The 16949-nt window shown below is 42.9% G+C and overlaps 1 long non-coding RNA gene across 2 annotated transcripts; it reads right to left on the minus strand.

Annotated features, from left to right (window-relative positions):
- Positions 1 to 3497: 3497 nt before the first annotated feature.
- Positions 3498 to 13669, minus strand: LOC123431493. 2 transcript variants are annotated; one of them, XR_006623108.1, is made up of 3 exons: positions 13526 to 13669; positions 9239 to 9401; positions 3498 to 4885 (listed from the first exon to the last, which is right to left on the minus strand). It is a non-coding gene; the product is annotated as an uncharacterized LOC123431493 (long non-coding RNA). The 2 variants fall into 2 exon arrangements; XR_006623109.1 differs by lacking the exon at positions 3498 to 4885 and adding an exon at positions 5304 to 7552.
- Positions 13670 to 16949: the final 3280 nt, after the last annotated feature.

Below are 16949 nucleotides of genomic sequence, written 5' to 3' on the forward strand. Positions count from 1 at the left end.
GTAGAAGTAGAGATGTCATGGTCAAATACCAATGCTTCTATTTTGCAAACAATCTAGTATTATATATGTTTATTATTGAATATTATATTCTTATTCGTTTATATTACGAAAGTGCAATCTTTATGTAACTTGGGTGTAAATTTTTCATTTTTTTCTTAAAGGTTAATAGCAATGCTGTTAGTTCATCATTTGTTAGAAAACTCCATTCTTTTAAATTTGTAGAAGTAGAGATGTTATGGATCAAATACCAGTGGCATTTGTTTATTTATTTAGAAAGCTTCTATTTTGTAAAAAAATCCACTATGATATGTGTTTATTATTGTATATTATGAAAAAGGAACAATTTCTGTGTAAATTGTGTGAAGGTTTTTTCATTACTAGATTTAAATTTCATTTCATTTCATTTTTTATTTGAGGGTAATACTGATGCTACTAATCCGTTCCTTCTTATAAAATTTTGTTTTGCAAAAGTTTCACTATCATATGTTTATACCTGTATATTATGAATGTCCACACTTTCTTTGTAAATTGTGTGCAAATTTTGTCATTATTTACTAATGGCTTGACACGGGATTTGCTAAAGAGCTAGTTTTTGAAGGGGCATGGGGCTTCTAATAAATATTCACTGCATAGCTAATACGAACTTTCGAAGGAGCATGAGGCTCCTTGTGTATTATTGTATCTCTGAATTTTTTAATGAACCTGAAGATTATTAGTTTTACTCTTAATTCTTGAAGTCCTGAAGGAATAGTGTATGCAAATTTACTACATTGATTCGGCACAAGCTATTAGTCTCGGCATGAGCTAGCTAGCTGAATGTCTATATGAGGTTCAGCTTTTTGCGTTCAGAATAGAAGTTCACAATGAAATCTGAATGTGCAGATCTAGCGTGGCCAGGATACAAAGCTAGCTCGTCGGAATTTGTGTTGTGGTTAGCACACTAGGCAAATCACTTAAACAGAAGATGCCTATGTGTTGTGCAGCTGGTAATCGTGCGATTAGAGTAGCAGACGTTGAGAAAGGATGCGGAGACGTCCAGCTATATAAAAGTGACTGGTGGAAATATAATTTTCAGTCAACTGACATCTAGCCGTCCCCATATTGTTAAACTATATATGAGCGAGAGAATAATATACTACCCCCTCTGTTCCTAAATACTTGTTGGGGAGAATTAGAGTATTGTGTTAAGGGAGTAATATGCAATAGCCGCATGCACGAATCAAACCTTGGAATGCTTTATGGTTTTTGGGCTTGGCTTGAACTCATGTATGTGTTTACCTAACTGGTCATCTGTTTGTCTTTGTTCGCGCAGCTTCACTTTCGTGAGACCTGTTTTCAAGGAAGGGTCTGTAGGAGATCGGATGGTATATGGAAACCTTTTGGCTTTCTTAAACAACGTGATGTGGGCAATGTACGCCGCCTCCGGCTCTCCCCACACTAAGCTATTCTTCTTCATCGTCAGTGGAATGGGCTTCGTCTCTCAGATTTCATACGCCGTCGTCTACATCTACTTTTCGGAGGGACAGAAGCAATTTAAAGCCCTCGTTCTTCTCTCCGCATCCTGCGTGTTCGCCCTTATAGTGGCAGCCTTGGTAACTTCTGAGGTGATGACGCAAAGGTGGAGTGGTACTTGGGTCCATGTCCTTGCCGCAGCATCTGCACTATCCATACATATGTTTTCTTCATATGACATGGTAAGTGTGGCCGGCGGCCGGTGAAGTACATGCACTGCCTGGGGTGATTTATCCATCTACCGTTTGTTGATTTCTCGCTGGATTCAAACCTATCGAGGTTGTACTGTGTTTAGGTGATGGTGATGAAGAGCAAGCAGATCATCTACATGGACCGAGTAATCACGCCGTTCACCTCCGTTCTCGCTGCTTGTATTTGGACCGGCTACGGCTTCATATCCTCCCCTGTCAACTTCTATGTCGTGGTAAGTAAAGCCTCTCCACCCTTCCCTTAATATGCTATAACTCACCAGATGATACCCCGCGTGTTGCTGTGGAAATTGCTTGCATATATTTCATTAAGATTTGATAATATGAACGTGAATATTTGTATATAAGATATAAATCTGAAAATACATGTAAATATAAAAAGAATATTGAGTATATGTTGCATAGTGTAATTAAAACATTTGATCCTTTTCCATGTTAAGGTGGATCTTTTCCATGCATTGTTGCATAATTGCATTATGAGGTGGCGTGTTGTATATCGAGAAAGATATGTTAGTGAGGATTGACTACTTAATTGTAATATCTCTAGCCTCCCTCTTCAAGGTCCCATTCTACCGCCAGGCCCTCCCGCTTTAGAGATACACAATGTTCTTCCGGTGGATACACCCGCAAAGGATGGACGGGAGGTTGCACACAACAGATGTGATCGGTGCCCGTAGCACCATCGTCATTGTTGCACTGCCTATTACTGATGTGCCCCACAGATGATGCCTGCTCCCGATGCCTCTACCCAGGTCACCCGAGCCCTGAATGCCAACGTGATGTTGTTGCAGAAGGTGTGGCGACTACATCCACTTAGTCTACGTGTGCATGCTCCCCCTCTCCCATCGTATTGCCAACGGCCAAGAGCAACCACCCTTCCTCACATGGGTCCTCGACTTCAAGTGTGGTTGGTCTGAGTTGCCTTGTCTTGCCTGGATCTAGTGCAGAGTGAAGCTTGGCCACTCCATTTCATGACAAGGCGACATCTCCCTCCACCCGGGTGTCTCCCCTACCTCCGGTCTCCGAATGTCACCCCTACCCCCGTGAGATCATGCCCATGTCTGTACACCCCCCTCCACCCCGCGAGAGCGATCTGCTACATCCCGCACTCCATGGAGCTTGAGGAGCGGGACGCCGCCCTGCAGAGTGCACATCTCGCCGCCGTCGCAGGGAACCATACAAGTGTCTCTGGTGATGACACGCCCGAATCCATATGCGCGCGCTTTGAATAGGACGTGGATGCGTTTTCCAGCAACCATCACCAGAGGCTGAGTGAAATCCATATGCGCGTTCTCCAGCAATCCATATGTGCACGCTTTGAAGAGTACATGGACGTGTGCATTTGTATTAGGACAATCTGGAGAGGCTCTTCTTGAAAATATTCCATGTCACCTATATACTTTCCGGGATTGCGCGTGACCTCCAGCTATGCACTCAGAATGATGTATCTATAAGATTCATCTATAACTCACAGAAGAAAAACACGACTCCAAGAGTGTAAGTATCACTAATACCATTTGCCCACACCTGTCCGCAAACATCCGTGTAACCGCGAGGGTCGGCTCTGATACCAAACTTGTAACACCCAGGACACACTCACCGGCGGTCGTTACTCCTGGCGGGATCTAGATTGGCCGCACATATCAATACTAGTCTTTTCTGCGCACTTTGTGCTTTCGAATGGGCTCCCGGAAAAGAAGGAATTCCTTATTGATATGAGTAGTCTATCATCCCTAATAAGCCAGGCTATCACATAGTGGTTCCAGATCAATGACTCACTTACTATACATTGATGTAAGCCAATCATATCTCCCTATGACTCTTGTTCATCTTTTGATGGGCGTGTTCCAAGATCAAGACGTTCTTGCTCTTTCGTCAAGACAACCAAATGTACATGCAACATGAACCGTTCATGCACGTCTATACACTTCACAACTATAGCCATGTTACTTGGCATATTTGAAGGAATAAATATTTTAGATGATGCTCAATTGGATTAACACTCACCCTCATAAATGACTAGTGCGCAATCAAGGTGCATGAAAAGGGATTAACATCACAAACATTTATAATTTTAGTGACATGGTATAGCCCTTTTCCGATGAAGCGCTCTGCATCATCGTCTCGACGATCTTCCTCCCCCTTTTCGATTCCATAGAACTCCATCTCTCCGCACCTAGCTTTTGCGTTGAGGTCCACCGCGGCAAATTTGTTTCCTCTTTCAGTATCGCCGAGGGTGACACTCAGGTCAAAAAATAAAAGAAAAGACAATCATATGGCTCCAGCCATCATGCCATACCATGACTCACAGGTCAAGATAAAATATTACAACATACTGCATCTCATACAAACGTATTGAATAAGCAAAGGCTTATACCACATCACATGCATACCTCCTGCAAAAACAAGTTAAACGCCTCTAATTTCATGCTAATTACCATGGCTTCTGTGGTTAAGTTGCCAAAATTTTACTTTTCGTACACAACCATAAGCAAGACACTTCACACTGTTGGTTTCACTTGCGGGGTGTATGAAACACAAGAGTTAATTAAAAATCTCGAGCCCCATACTTAACTTTGACATTACCAGGTGACCGTCCATTTAGATCACAATCTACATTGCCCTTCTACATTCACAAAGTTTTTCTTTCTCAACTATGGAGGAACCCAAAGTATCTGAAGCTTAGCTATGGATGCCAGACCTTAGCAAGCCAGACCTTTGTAGCAAAATTCATCCATGCCATTGAGATCAAAACCTTGCAAAATTAGAGGGGTTACAACATGACGTCTAGTAATTAGAAGTCTTTAATCACTCCGCAAATACGTGCAATGCCGCATATCAGCGTATGCTCTAATCGTACCTACATCTAGTCATAGATTTTCTCATTATACCAGCACAGGGGAACGTGCTACATACCAAACAGTTTACGCTACATAATCACATCGACGGATGTTGTGAAGATGAAGGTAATGATCAAACTCACCGACGAGTAGAATAGCAGAAGCAGTGGCGAGTCGGTGCAGCGCGATGATTTCCCGCGGCTAGGATATTCCTCCCAGCCGTGATAAATTTCTTTGAGGTGAGAGTCTAATTAGACAAACCCCTTCGAGGTATCCACACGTTCCAAAGTTGTAGTCTGATAGGGTTGTGACACCCAGGAAGAACTGCGAGAAAACTAGAGTGAGATAAACCCTAGCGGCACTTCTCGTCTAATTAGGCATCTAATTCTATTACACCAATTAGACAAAGATTAGAACCTGTCTAATTAGGAACCTAAAGGCAATTAGACCAGGAGAGTGTGGAGCTATGCGGAGATAGATCCCTTGGCATTGCTAGGTCTCTAGAGGCAGCCCATCCTCAGATATAACTAGCACGTGAACCTTGAATAGTGATGCCAAATGTCAACTACATAGAAACATCTAGGAGAGGGCGGCCTTCACCACAAACCTTAGTTGAATCTACTCCTTGAACCTGGGCTGGTATAAACAAAAGTTCTTGAAATGGAAGGAGATCTACCTAGGCTGGGACCATCTGCAGAGGTGAGAGGAGGGGAGGGGGGGGGGTAAGGGGAAACCTGATCCAAGTGACCACTTTCATGCCACGGAGGGGGAAGCATAGTTGCCACTCAACCAACACCAGACCCTCATCTAGCACACTCACAATATGGTCCACCTAGTTATTCATCTGAGTGTAACGGGAACAAACTGTAGTAATATCTGTAAGCATCAGATCTAAAATGCAATCATTAAACACACGCATACGAGGACCATTAATATTACAAGAGATTTTTTTCATCAAGGGACTAGAGCAGGTTAAATTTGCCACCCACTACCACTGGTAGAAGGCACTGCACCCTAAACCCATCAACGTTGAGCTTGACTTAACCATGGGGCGAAGGGGTCCACTACATCAAAGTTTAGGAAGTGGAGATTGGAACACATTTTCGGGAATCGCCATACGGCATGTCGTGAATCACCCTGCACACCCACCTCGTCACACTTTCCATTGTACAATCTGCATGCGGTAATGATTCTTTGAGACTAAAAAGCCAATATCTTGGTTGTCCCTCTGTTGTACCAATGATGTGTTTGACAACCTCATGTTTTTCAAGATTCGTAACACATCATGACATGAAACACTCAAGGAGAGCATGTCTCCAAGAGTCCCCTGCTCCACATAAAGAGCAATTTGTGGAGGTGGAAGTAGTTCTGTATTAAGGAATATTATAAGTTGATACTGAAAGAAGTGACGAGCAACATAAGAACAATCAAATCTTGAGGGAACTAGAGTGTTCCGTAAGTTCGGCCAATCCTTCTCTTTAGCATTTGAAGAAGATGATCCTAACAACTCTCTCCGCTAAATTTTGTTCTGGTAAGTAGACCTTACACTTAATAAGCCCCTATTCCGATGTGCCCAAGACCAAAAATCCGGTAACTGGCATGTGTACAAAGCTATTCCAAGATTAATAGTTGCATTAATATTCAAAAGGTGTGACGCACCAAATCCTCTCTCCATGACATGGGTTCCGGTCAATGAGTTCGCTCACCAGAGATATATTGCCATTGCTTGTGTTGATAGGCCTCATTGATCCGCCCTGGGGCAGCCAGTTCTGGCGCCAAATTTCTGTTGACGAACCATCATCGATCTTTCTAATTAGCCCTATAATTCAAACATCACATCCTTCCAAAATCAAGCACCAAATCCCAGAAGGGTGAGACCCAACTGTGGCGTCCGGAATCATGGTTTTCGGGAAGTAAACCGCCTTCGAAATTTTCAAACTTATTGAATTCGGTGCGTGTAAAACCCTTCTTGTTTGACAAGCCAGGAGTGCTATGTTAAACAATTCCATACCTCTAATGCCCAAACCTCCCATTGTTTTGATCGATTCATCATGCCCCAAGAGACCTAAGCAATGCGTTCACACAAGCCTCAACGGAGTTTAAAAGAACCCATGGAATAAACTTGAATAACTTGACAACTAACTTGACTAAAACCTCTTTGCCTCCACCTAACAATATTTTTTCTAGTCATCCATGAATCTTATACCATATTCTATTCTTTAGGTACTTGAATGTACAATTCTTAGCTCTCCCAACATCAGTTGGCTTTCCCAGATATCACTCATAACTTGAGGGCAGCCCTTGCTTTTGAATACCAGTAAGGTGAGATGACTGGTAAATAGATTTTAGAAGGAAAGAAAGGCCCTCAGCTGCCAGCAAAAGGAGATAGGGTGAAAGAGGATATCCTTATCATATACTTCTTGCTAGTTTAAATTCTTCCAATTAATTCCCATTGAACATAACCGAAAAGGATACACATCTCACCATGGTCATTATCATAGAGGTCCATAGCACAAAAAGTCAGTTTGATCATAATTGCCTGAAGATGGGACCATCCCACTTGGTTATATGCCTTCCTCATGTGGAACTTTGGATCACATGACCTATGTTTTTCCTCTTTGTTTCCCCTCATAAAATTAAAGCACTCATAGGCAGAGATGATATTGTCAGTAACTAAGCAGACATGTACAAAAGCATACTATTACTCAAATATAATTTCTGAAAGAATTGTTCTTGAGACGGGTTTCCAGAACCTAGAGATAATATTATATACCACACTGCACAACTTAATTGGACGAAATTGAGATAAACTGGAGAGGTTGGATGCCTCAGGTACAAGCACGAGGACATTGTTACTTATCATCTTTGGACTCTCGGACCCTTAAAAAATCGAATGACAACCTTCGTGACTTAATCGCTGCATATATCCCAATGGCATTGAAAGAATTTTGTCCGAAAACCATCCGGACCAGGAGCTTTCATGGGACACATCTGAAATAAAGCATTCTTGACCTCTTCATGTGTATAAGGTTCTGGTAGACTAGCCTTCATAGATGGAATAACTTTCTGAGGTACAATATCAAGAACCATATCCATATCCGAAACAACTTCACAAGTAAATGAATTTATATAAAAAAATCTGGTACCATTACTCCCACTTGATTGAGACCATTAGTCTTACCCCAAAAGAATTCAAGAGAATTTTAAAAAATTTCCTCCTCATATTAGCCCTTTGGAGATAAAAGTGTTTGCTTTTGTCTACTGCGGCTAGCCATTCAATTTTGGACCTCTATTTCCACATAGTTTTCTCATGGGCATACAAATCCACCAGATTTTAATTTATCTTTAGTTGCACATGATCAGGTCCAACGCAACCAGGGCGACAATGCAAGCACTCGAGCTCCAATTTCAGCTCCTTGGTCTTTTTTCGGACACTTCCAAAGGAGTTTCTCTCCCAACGACATGGGTTCTATGAAGCAGATCAAGCTTTTCTTTTGATATCAACGAAACAATCCCGTACACCGCAACCATTCCATGCATCCATAACCACCTTACACAACTCAGGTGCGACTTCCACATGGCTTTGTAGTGAAAGGGTTTATGAATAAACGATATGGACCAGCTTCATCTAAACATAGTTGAATCAAGAGTGATCAAAAGCAAGCCATCGTTTGATGAATAGGTGATGATCTTGGAAAGAACACGCTCCATTCCGAAGTTTCTAAGGCCTTGCCAAGTCAAGCTCGAGTTTATGAACCACCGGGCACCTCCTTTCCAAAAGTCCAAAACTTTCCTTTGTGGCCTAGGTCCTGAAAAGCACAAACGTCCATAGTCTCTCTGAAGTCGTTCATCTAAGCCTGGCTACAGCTTCCTACTCCTTCCTGTTCGCCATGATTCATTACCTCCTTAAAATCGCCAAGTGCAACACATGGGAGATTGCTAGTTGATGCAAGACCTTTGATGGTGTCCCAAGTTTTATACCTCCCTCAAACTTGAGCTTCGCCGTACACAAGGGGTAATCACAGTGGATAAGACCCTATCCCCTCAACCTTGGCATCTATATGATAGTGAGAATAATTTCACACTTCAAGCTCTATTGCATTGTTCCAGTACAAACCAATTCTACTACTCTCCCGGAGCTACTAACAGCAAAACACCCATCAAAGCCCCAAAATGGAGCTAAAGCTTCAACAGGTACTACAATGATTTGTGTTTCAACAATTCCTAGTAGGCATGCGGCAAATTTCCTCACCAAGATCTCGAACTGTCACCCCGTTGCCCACTCCGCGACAGTTCCACATCACCGAAGTCCGCACCCAAGTTAGTACCCTGTCGATCCATAATACTCCCTTGCCTGACGAGCGCCAAACAGTAAGTCCATAACCCATCGACTTTCCAAGCAAGACCGGGAAGGGATATTTGATTCCACATGTAATCAGTCCGAGCTGCGGTCGCCATGAGAAAAGCCGATGGAGAGGGGGGAAATCTCAACGACGACAGCGCCGTCGAGAGGAGAAGAACCCAACCAGACCTCCGGCGGCGACCTCCCCGACGGGAGTGATCTCGCCGCCCTACTGGCCCCAAGGCCGACGGCGATAACCGCCACCGGGGAACGCACCCGACTTAGCCTATTGCCGACATGAGGAGAAGGGGAGACGGGGAGGGCCGAGGGCGTACCTGTGAAGGAGGAAGCATTGCTGGCTACGAAGCGGAGGACGCCTTGGTAGCTAGACGAAGCCAACGAGATCGCAACAAGATGGAGACCGGAGACGCGAGCTGCTCCTCCCGTCGTGGCATCGTCAGCGAGGTCAGCCCAGCAGCCCAACGAACACAGCTCGCGCTGAGTACAGGCATGGCGAGTTGGTTACTCCCGAGGAAAAAATTGTATAAAAGTTTGTTAGAGCTAATCGTGTCAAATATGAAAGAGAATGCATAGAAGACGAAGAAGCCAACTTGAGTTTGGCATCATAATATCGTATTAGGAGAACAGTAGCAGACTAGCAGCCCTGTTTGTCTATTTTGGTCTTATAGGTACTTAACAAGGAATATGAGATAATAAGATAAGTTTCTCTTCCTGGACACACAGCTAGGCTGTCAACTGTGTAGCTCTAGTCCTTTTACTATATGCATCAAGTTTTTTGAACCATTTATTTTTCTGATACAACGCCGCAGATATGGTAATACCACACCAGAATTTTGGTACTACATTTAGGCGCCAGAGGCAATTTAGGCAGTTAAACTTATACGGAAATGATAAAGCTTGAAAGTTCGGACTTTAAGCATGGCAACCAGAATATTTTTCAGGGCAATTTTAGTTCACCCGAGGTTGATAAACATGGCAATTTCCTGATAAAAACAAACTGGGACAAAACTGTCATGTTTTAACAACTAAACTTGCCACCTCATGTCAACTAAACATTCGGGATAACATGCTTACAATTTAAGCGTTCCGGATTTCTCGAGGTCCAACTTTTATTATTCATTTTTTCATGTCCTAAGCGGCATAGTAATTACTCCCTCCGTTCCTAAATATAAGTCTTTTAAGAGTTTCTACTAAAAACTATATACGGATGTATATAGACGTGCATTAGAGTGTAGATTCTATCATTTTGTTCCGTATATAGTCCCCTAGTGGAATATCTAAAAAGACTTATATTTAGGAACGGAGGAAGTACCATGTTGGCACTCCGCCATAACCCCGGTTAGCAGTGATGATTACCCATCACTATTCTTCCGAGGCTCTCTCTGTGCATGAAGCAGGTCTCCTTTGAAAGAATCCTAGGTGAGAGGTACCAGCTCTAAGTGAATCATAGCAGAACTTAGAAGTTCTAACAATCCTGTATGAGAACCTAGTGATTCCAACAACCTTGGATACCCTGCTCCATCGAGGTTCCACATAAGCAGTGGCGAAGGGGGACTGTGCTTTGCGACAGGAAGATGTTGCAATTGCCTGCGACGGCGATCAAATGCCAGAGAAGGCGTTGTTCAACATTCCACCCCTGATGGCCAGCATGATGAGCACATTGTCACACACTTCCGTCGTGACCATGGACCGTAGGGCCACCTGGTTGTCGTCTTCTTGAACCCCGAACCTGCCTCCCCAACTTCATCTTCCTCCTCTAGACCACAATTCTCCTATCAACATGCTTAAGTAGCTAGATTTTCTAAGATAGCTCCCCTGGAGAAGCATTTGGGGATCTAGGGCGCCATGTAGATGCCTTTTAGCACGTTTTAGTTGATAATTTAGGTATATTAAGTGCTAGTTAGTTTAATATCAGTACATTTAAGTTCAATATGGCATTGCTATATACTCCCTCCGTCCCAAAATAACTGTCTCAAGCTTAGTAAAATTTTGTACTAGAGCTAGTACAAAGTTGAGACACTTATTTTGAGACAGAGGGAGTACAATTAATTTACCACTAAGTTATCTAAGTCTATTTTAAAATTGCTTTCGGGAAGACTATTTGTGTAAATTATGTTTTGGAGAGTTAAAATTTTGGGGAAAGGCTACGTACAGAAAACGATTGTAGTCCAAAATTAAATCTGGCTCATTAAGTTTTTAGGTTATTTGGGTAGTTAAATAATTTCATGCCGTGCTTGCAGGTACCGAATCTCGTTGGCATTCTAACAGCAGCTGTGCAAACCGCTGTATACTCCTACCTGATATACCACAACACCCAGAGCCGTTCGGTCCAAACTGATGACGATGTAGTGGACAAAAACTACGAGATGGGAAAGCTCTCCGCGTCGTCTTCGGTGTAAGTCTGCCTGCGGCGGCATATCGAGACTTGTGTTTTTTTGAAAGTGAGGCAACTTGAGACTTTTTAATTTTTGGTGTGTGGGAGTATTGTGATGGATGGTCGACCTATCGGCAAAAACAGATGGGAATATTCCAGACTCTCCAGCAAGAAGCCAACCCGATTTGCCCACCCAAAAGAACCCAGTTTTGAGTGATTTTTTGTAATCTATTCATTTGCGCCTAGAAAGACAGTTGTGTGGACTATTCCTGATTTATCATAGTGTTCGAACTGCTCCTATTAGTCAGATGTCAGGAATCCATGTCTCTGTTGTGTTTGCAATGCACATTTCATTCCGACGCATCATGCATGTCGAAATTAGTGATTGTGGAAGATGCAAAACCACACCGTAGAGGCCGTGTGGATACACAAGAAGGCCCGCACCAAATTCAACCACCCGCGCCGAGGATAGCGCAACTCCGACTTTGGAAGATAGCTCCGAAGAAGAACTATGCAGGATTGGCATCACGGAAGATCACCGAACAGACCACCGCCGCGCAAGAACGCCTCACAAGTATGGAGAAAGTGGTTGAAGACACCACGAACAACCAGGCCATGGTGTTTCAGCAAAGAGAAACAGTTTCTTCCTTCAACCGTTAAAGGGAACCAGATATACTTCCCCTGGAAAACGATCTTCCTTAAGTATATTTTGCCAAACCAACGATCCAATGGTTTCCCTGTTTTCCCTCTCCTCCAACCGACCCGCCTTCTTCTACTTTCAGCCACCCACCTCCACGGGCATGTCCTCCCAAGCACACTCCTCCCGTCTCCCGGTCTCCGCCACGCCTTCTGGCTGCGACATCGCGGCTCGCCAAGCCATCCTCGCCTCCGGCAATGCCGCTATATAATCCAAGGATCGATCGTATGAAAAAAAAGCCCCTTACCCGCACCCATTAATCTGCTTCTTCGCCTATGACCGTGAGGGCGTGACGGCGCGGATAGCCGTGAAGTCTCAGTGCGAGGATTATCCCCTATGGCTTGGCTGTGACAAGCCTGCCAAAGGAAGTCATACAGATATACCGGAGCATATCTTCTGTTTTTTGATGTACCACTACATCGGAACTGCGCTGCAATTATCAGCATACACAACCACCGTTAGTTGCAAACTCTGTTCGTGAGGTCTCTGTTGGAGTGTCCAACTGTATCAATCAAGTTGTTGGTTTTCGCTCAAAAAGGAGCTTATTTTAGAACATCAATTCCTATATTTTCGTTTGGAGCAACGGAACAACTCATTGGGATTCTTATGAAATTCCCACATGAATCGAAAGAAAACAATTGCGCTTTGTTTCATCATGTTTACTTCTATTTGAGTCTCTTAACAAACTTTTTCTTTTTGCGTTGTCAAATACACAATTTTGTACTCCCTCTGTCCTAAAATAAGTGACTCAACTTTGTATTAATTTTGTACTAAACTTAGTACAAAGTTAAGTCACTTATTTCGGAATAGAGGGAGTGGCATTCATTTTATTTCAAATTGTATTTTTCTTCTTTGAAGAGTCTAAACACACGGCACCTTAATTCCTATGAATTTGTTTTCGCATTTTTCCCAGTTGATTCTAAATTCCTCTACTCTTTATTTTTTGTGGACTAATTAAATTCCTATACTCTTATGTTTTTTTTTTACTTATGTGCGTGGTACATCTGGTACTCCCAAATTGGCTCACCAGACGGCAAAGTTCCAAAAACGTTGATGACATAGATAGACCATGTATCAATCATTCCACAAAATTGAAATTGAGTTTCAAAATAGAACTCTAGAAAAGCTAAAGAGAGATATCGCTATGAACAATTGGGCTGTGAGTGCCCCCTCCCCTCACCCCCTCCCCTATGCTTAAATCACTCCTGGCCGACTATATCACTAAATTGGGAACTACGGACAGAAAAAAAACAGATGTTAGACAGGACGTTCTTCTTCTTCTTCTTCTTCTTCCTCTTCTTCTTCTTCTTCCCGCCACAGAGATTCCATTCAAATACGTAGAGCACCTCTCACAAGAAGCTCTAAATTTTTGTTCTGAAAGAAAACACCACGCCAACCAGATATGTACTGCCCGAAATCTCGATCATTTACTGACATCCGAGCAACTATTTTTCGCCGTTCGTCCCCATGAAGGGTTTGCAAGCCAGAAAGAGCAAGTAATTAAGCAAGATTTGCGTGAATACCACTAACCTGGGGAAAGATTGAAGTAAGTCAATGGCGTTGGGAGCTTCTCTGTTGAGCACAAAGCCACCTACCGAAGAAAGCTAGATCCATTCCGCAGGCGCAGGGTACCCGGCAGGCGACAGTCCAGCTAATTAGCTAGATCCATTACGCAACAACCATTGACTTGACTTGGTCGACAGGGGCACCAGTAAGCTAATTAGCTAATTAGCTAGCTAGGCCCGCGGGTGGACCCGGCTGATGGGCTCATATTCATAGCCCAGCAGCCAAACAGAAATTTGAAAAAACGTGTCAAGTCCTAGCTAGTTTGGCCGCAGCATATACACTGCCAAAGCACACCACTTGAAGCACAGAGAAAACAGTTTAATGCAAACCCATGCAAACCGTAGTAATCGCAAATCTTGGTAATAGTTGTGATGCAAATCTTGAACTATAATGTTGTGAGGCTTGGTTAAGCTATCAATATGTTTTTTTTGTCAATTCCGTATTAGGTGTGAGATGCCATTTTTGTTTTGTTTTGAAGATATCACCCTATGAGATCTTCCTGGCTAGTCTATCTCCAATGCACATGATCACTGTGTTTAAGCTTATCTTTGGGCTTTGTGATGATCCTAACCAATTAATCTAAAATTACTGGTGGGCCTCTGAAAAAGGTAAATGAAAGACACACTGAAAAGCCGAGCTCAGAATAAGGTAATCTATTAAAACCAAGAAATATTGTAGGAATTGGATTCCAAGATTTTAGGCTTTTTAATCAAGCTCTCCTCACTCGTTAAGCCTGGAGATTACTCAGCTCTCCAGATAAATATTCATGTAACACTTTATACAACACATAACATTTTTTTTTTTAAGATTTGATTGTAGAAATAAAAAGAGAGAGAAACATGTACAAGGGGAAAAGTAATGTATTTGACACAAATGAAAAGGGAAACGGAAATAATAAACATAGAACAAGAGTGAAGATATAACATACAAAGGAAAGTGAAAAATGAAAAGAGCCAACCCCAAAAGAAAGTAAAACATTAAAACCCACTATTTAATATGGGAATCGCCCCAAATACTAAATTACTACTGTGTGGTGGTGGAGCTAGGATCCTTAGGGTATCTTCAAAGCTGACCCCCAAATGGCTCCGATATATGTCCGTTTTTATGTCCGGTCATGGTCCACGGACATGATGTTGGAGGGAGTTATCCAACACTATCTATAAATTAATCCGGTTGGGAAGAGAGAGAGAGAGAGAGAGAGAGAGAGAGAGAGAGAGAGTACAGTGAGACCATGCATGTTATGAGATTTGTGGTGCGGTGTCCGGTTATAAGGAAAGAGAGGAGATGGGGATCATGCATGTGGACAGAGAAAAGAGAGGAGGACCACGCGGTTACTTTTGGTTGGACAAGTGAATGTCCGGACTCCGATAAAGCTTCCCATATTTGTCTCAAATTTGCAGAAAAACGGATATCCGGACCACTTCACGGACCGATGAGGGTCCCCATTAGATGACACAAGTTGATACAAATGGTCCGGACACTACAATCCGAACATATACCGGAGCTTGGAGGGTCTCTCTGGAGATGCCCTTATTCTCGTGTGCTCTCGTATTGCATATGTGTGTGCAATGCCCGTAGCGCTCGTACTGTCATATATGGGCTAGCTCAGGATCGTAAGTGTTTTCTTTTCAGGGTTTAACTTGTCTATTTTCAAATTGTCCTTTCTTTCCTTCTACACTTTTTATTTTCCTTGTTGAATTCAATTGTTCGTTTAATATTTTGCACAAATAGAACATAGTGGACGTACCATATACTCCCATGTCACAAAAAATATCCCCGACGAGGGTGAGTCAGACGTGATGGAGTTGGGGACATACGACAACGCCGGGGATGAAGGAGGTTGAAGGTGTGGGAGCAGGACGAGTGTGGTCTCTAATACTAGAAAATGTAATGCATTTCTTGCAAACTAAGCATAGCTCTAATGGTTAGGTTCTTTGTGGTGGAACGGACCCACTAGGATTGAAGTCCTCGACTTGGCACCAATGCTCGCATATTTGTAAATTTGTTCCATGCTTTCTAGTGATATTCCTTCAGTGACAAGAGAAACAAAAAGAATAACCATAAAAGTTTTGGCCAAGTGGCTCACTTTGGGTGCCTTGGCTCCAATGGATCAAAGTGCTAGGTTGGCTCCTATGGACCAAAGTGCATGGTTAACTGGAATACCGTTTGTCATCATGCTAATCTTGAAGGCTTGGGGATCTTAGACCTAGTTAAGTTTGTGAGGGCTCTTAGTCTAAGATGGATTCGGTTTGAATGGAAAGAGCCAACTAAGATGTGGGATGGGCTAGGAAATCCTTGTGGTGCAATGGACCACGACCTCTTATACTCATTCTCTTACATTACCATGAGCAATGGTGCTTTGCACACCTTTTCTGGATTCACCTTGGGTCAATGGAGAAAATCGTACTCACATTTCTCCCATCATTTTCAAGGTCTCTTCTAGGAAAAAAAATTAGAGGTGAAGGAAGCCATGTACAACGACGCGTGGCTTGCAAAGATCAATCTCCCTGTTTTTTGGAAGATGGACCATATCCGGCAAATTGTCATCCTTTAGGCTCGCAAGCGTGTCATTCAACTTGTGGAAAACACCAAAGATAATATCACATGGAAGCATATGACGAGTGGTCACTATTTTTCCATGTCCGCTTAGAAGGCTCGGTTCTTCAAGACTATTCGCTTGCCCATTAGCTCTGTGGTTTGGAAGGCCTAGGCACTTGTAATGTTCATGTTTATTGTGTGGTTATCAATTCAAAACTGGATTTCGAGCGTGGATAGATTGGTGAAATATGGGTGGCCAAATTGTGGGCTTTGTCCTCTATGTAAGCAAACCAAGGAGTTTGTCGTGCATGTCTTTTTGAAGTATGAGTTCACCTTGAGGCTTTGGGGCAATGATCAAGACTTGGCTCAGCCTTAGCAACATTGACACATCAACATTGAATAGGGAGCGTTCTATCGGGGATTGATGGATTAAGTTGTCACATGCAACTAGGTTTAATACGAAACCATTGGCCCTCGACATGCTCACTTGTTAGACCATTTGGTGTGAGGAGAACACTAAGGTCCTCTGGTACAAGACTATGCTACCATCCATTCTCAAGGGAAAAAATGAGTCAATCTTTGGTCATCGCCGATGTGAAACGTTTGGACGGGGATAAGTTGAAGAAACATGTGTGACCAAATTGTGTGATTTGTCCTATGTAAGCAAACCAAGGAGTGTGTCGTGCATCTCTTCTTCAAGTGCCGCTTCACCTTGAAAAATTGGGGAATGATCAATACTTGGCTCAACGTTAGCATCATCGACAATTCATCGTGGAATGGGGAGCATTCTATCGAGGATTAAGGGATTAACATGTCCAAGGAAAATAGGAAAAATTGGAAAGCATTGGCC

The sequence above is a fragment of the Hordeum vulgare genome, chromosome 2H, assembly GCF_904849725.1.
Source record: "Hordeum vulgare subsp. vulgare chromosome 2H, MorexV3_pseudomolecules_assembly, whole genome shotgun sequence".
Lineage (NCBI taxonomy): Eukaryota > Viridiplantae > Streptophyta > Magnoliopsida > Poales > Poaceae > Hordeum > Hordeum vulgare.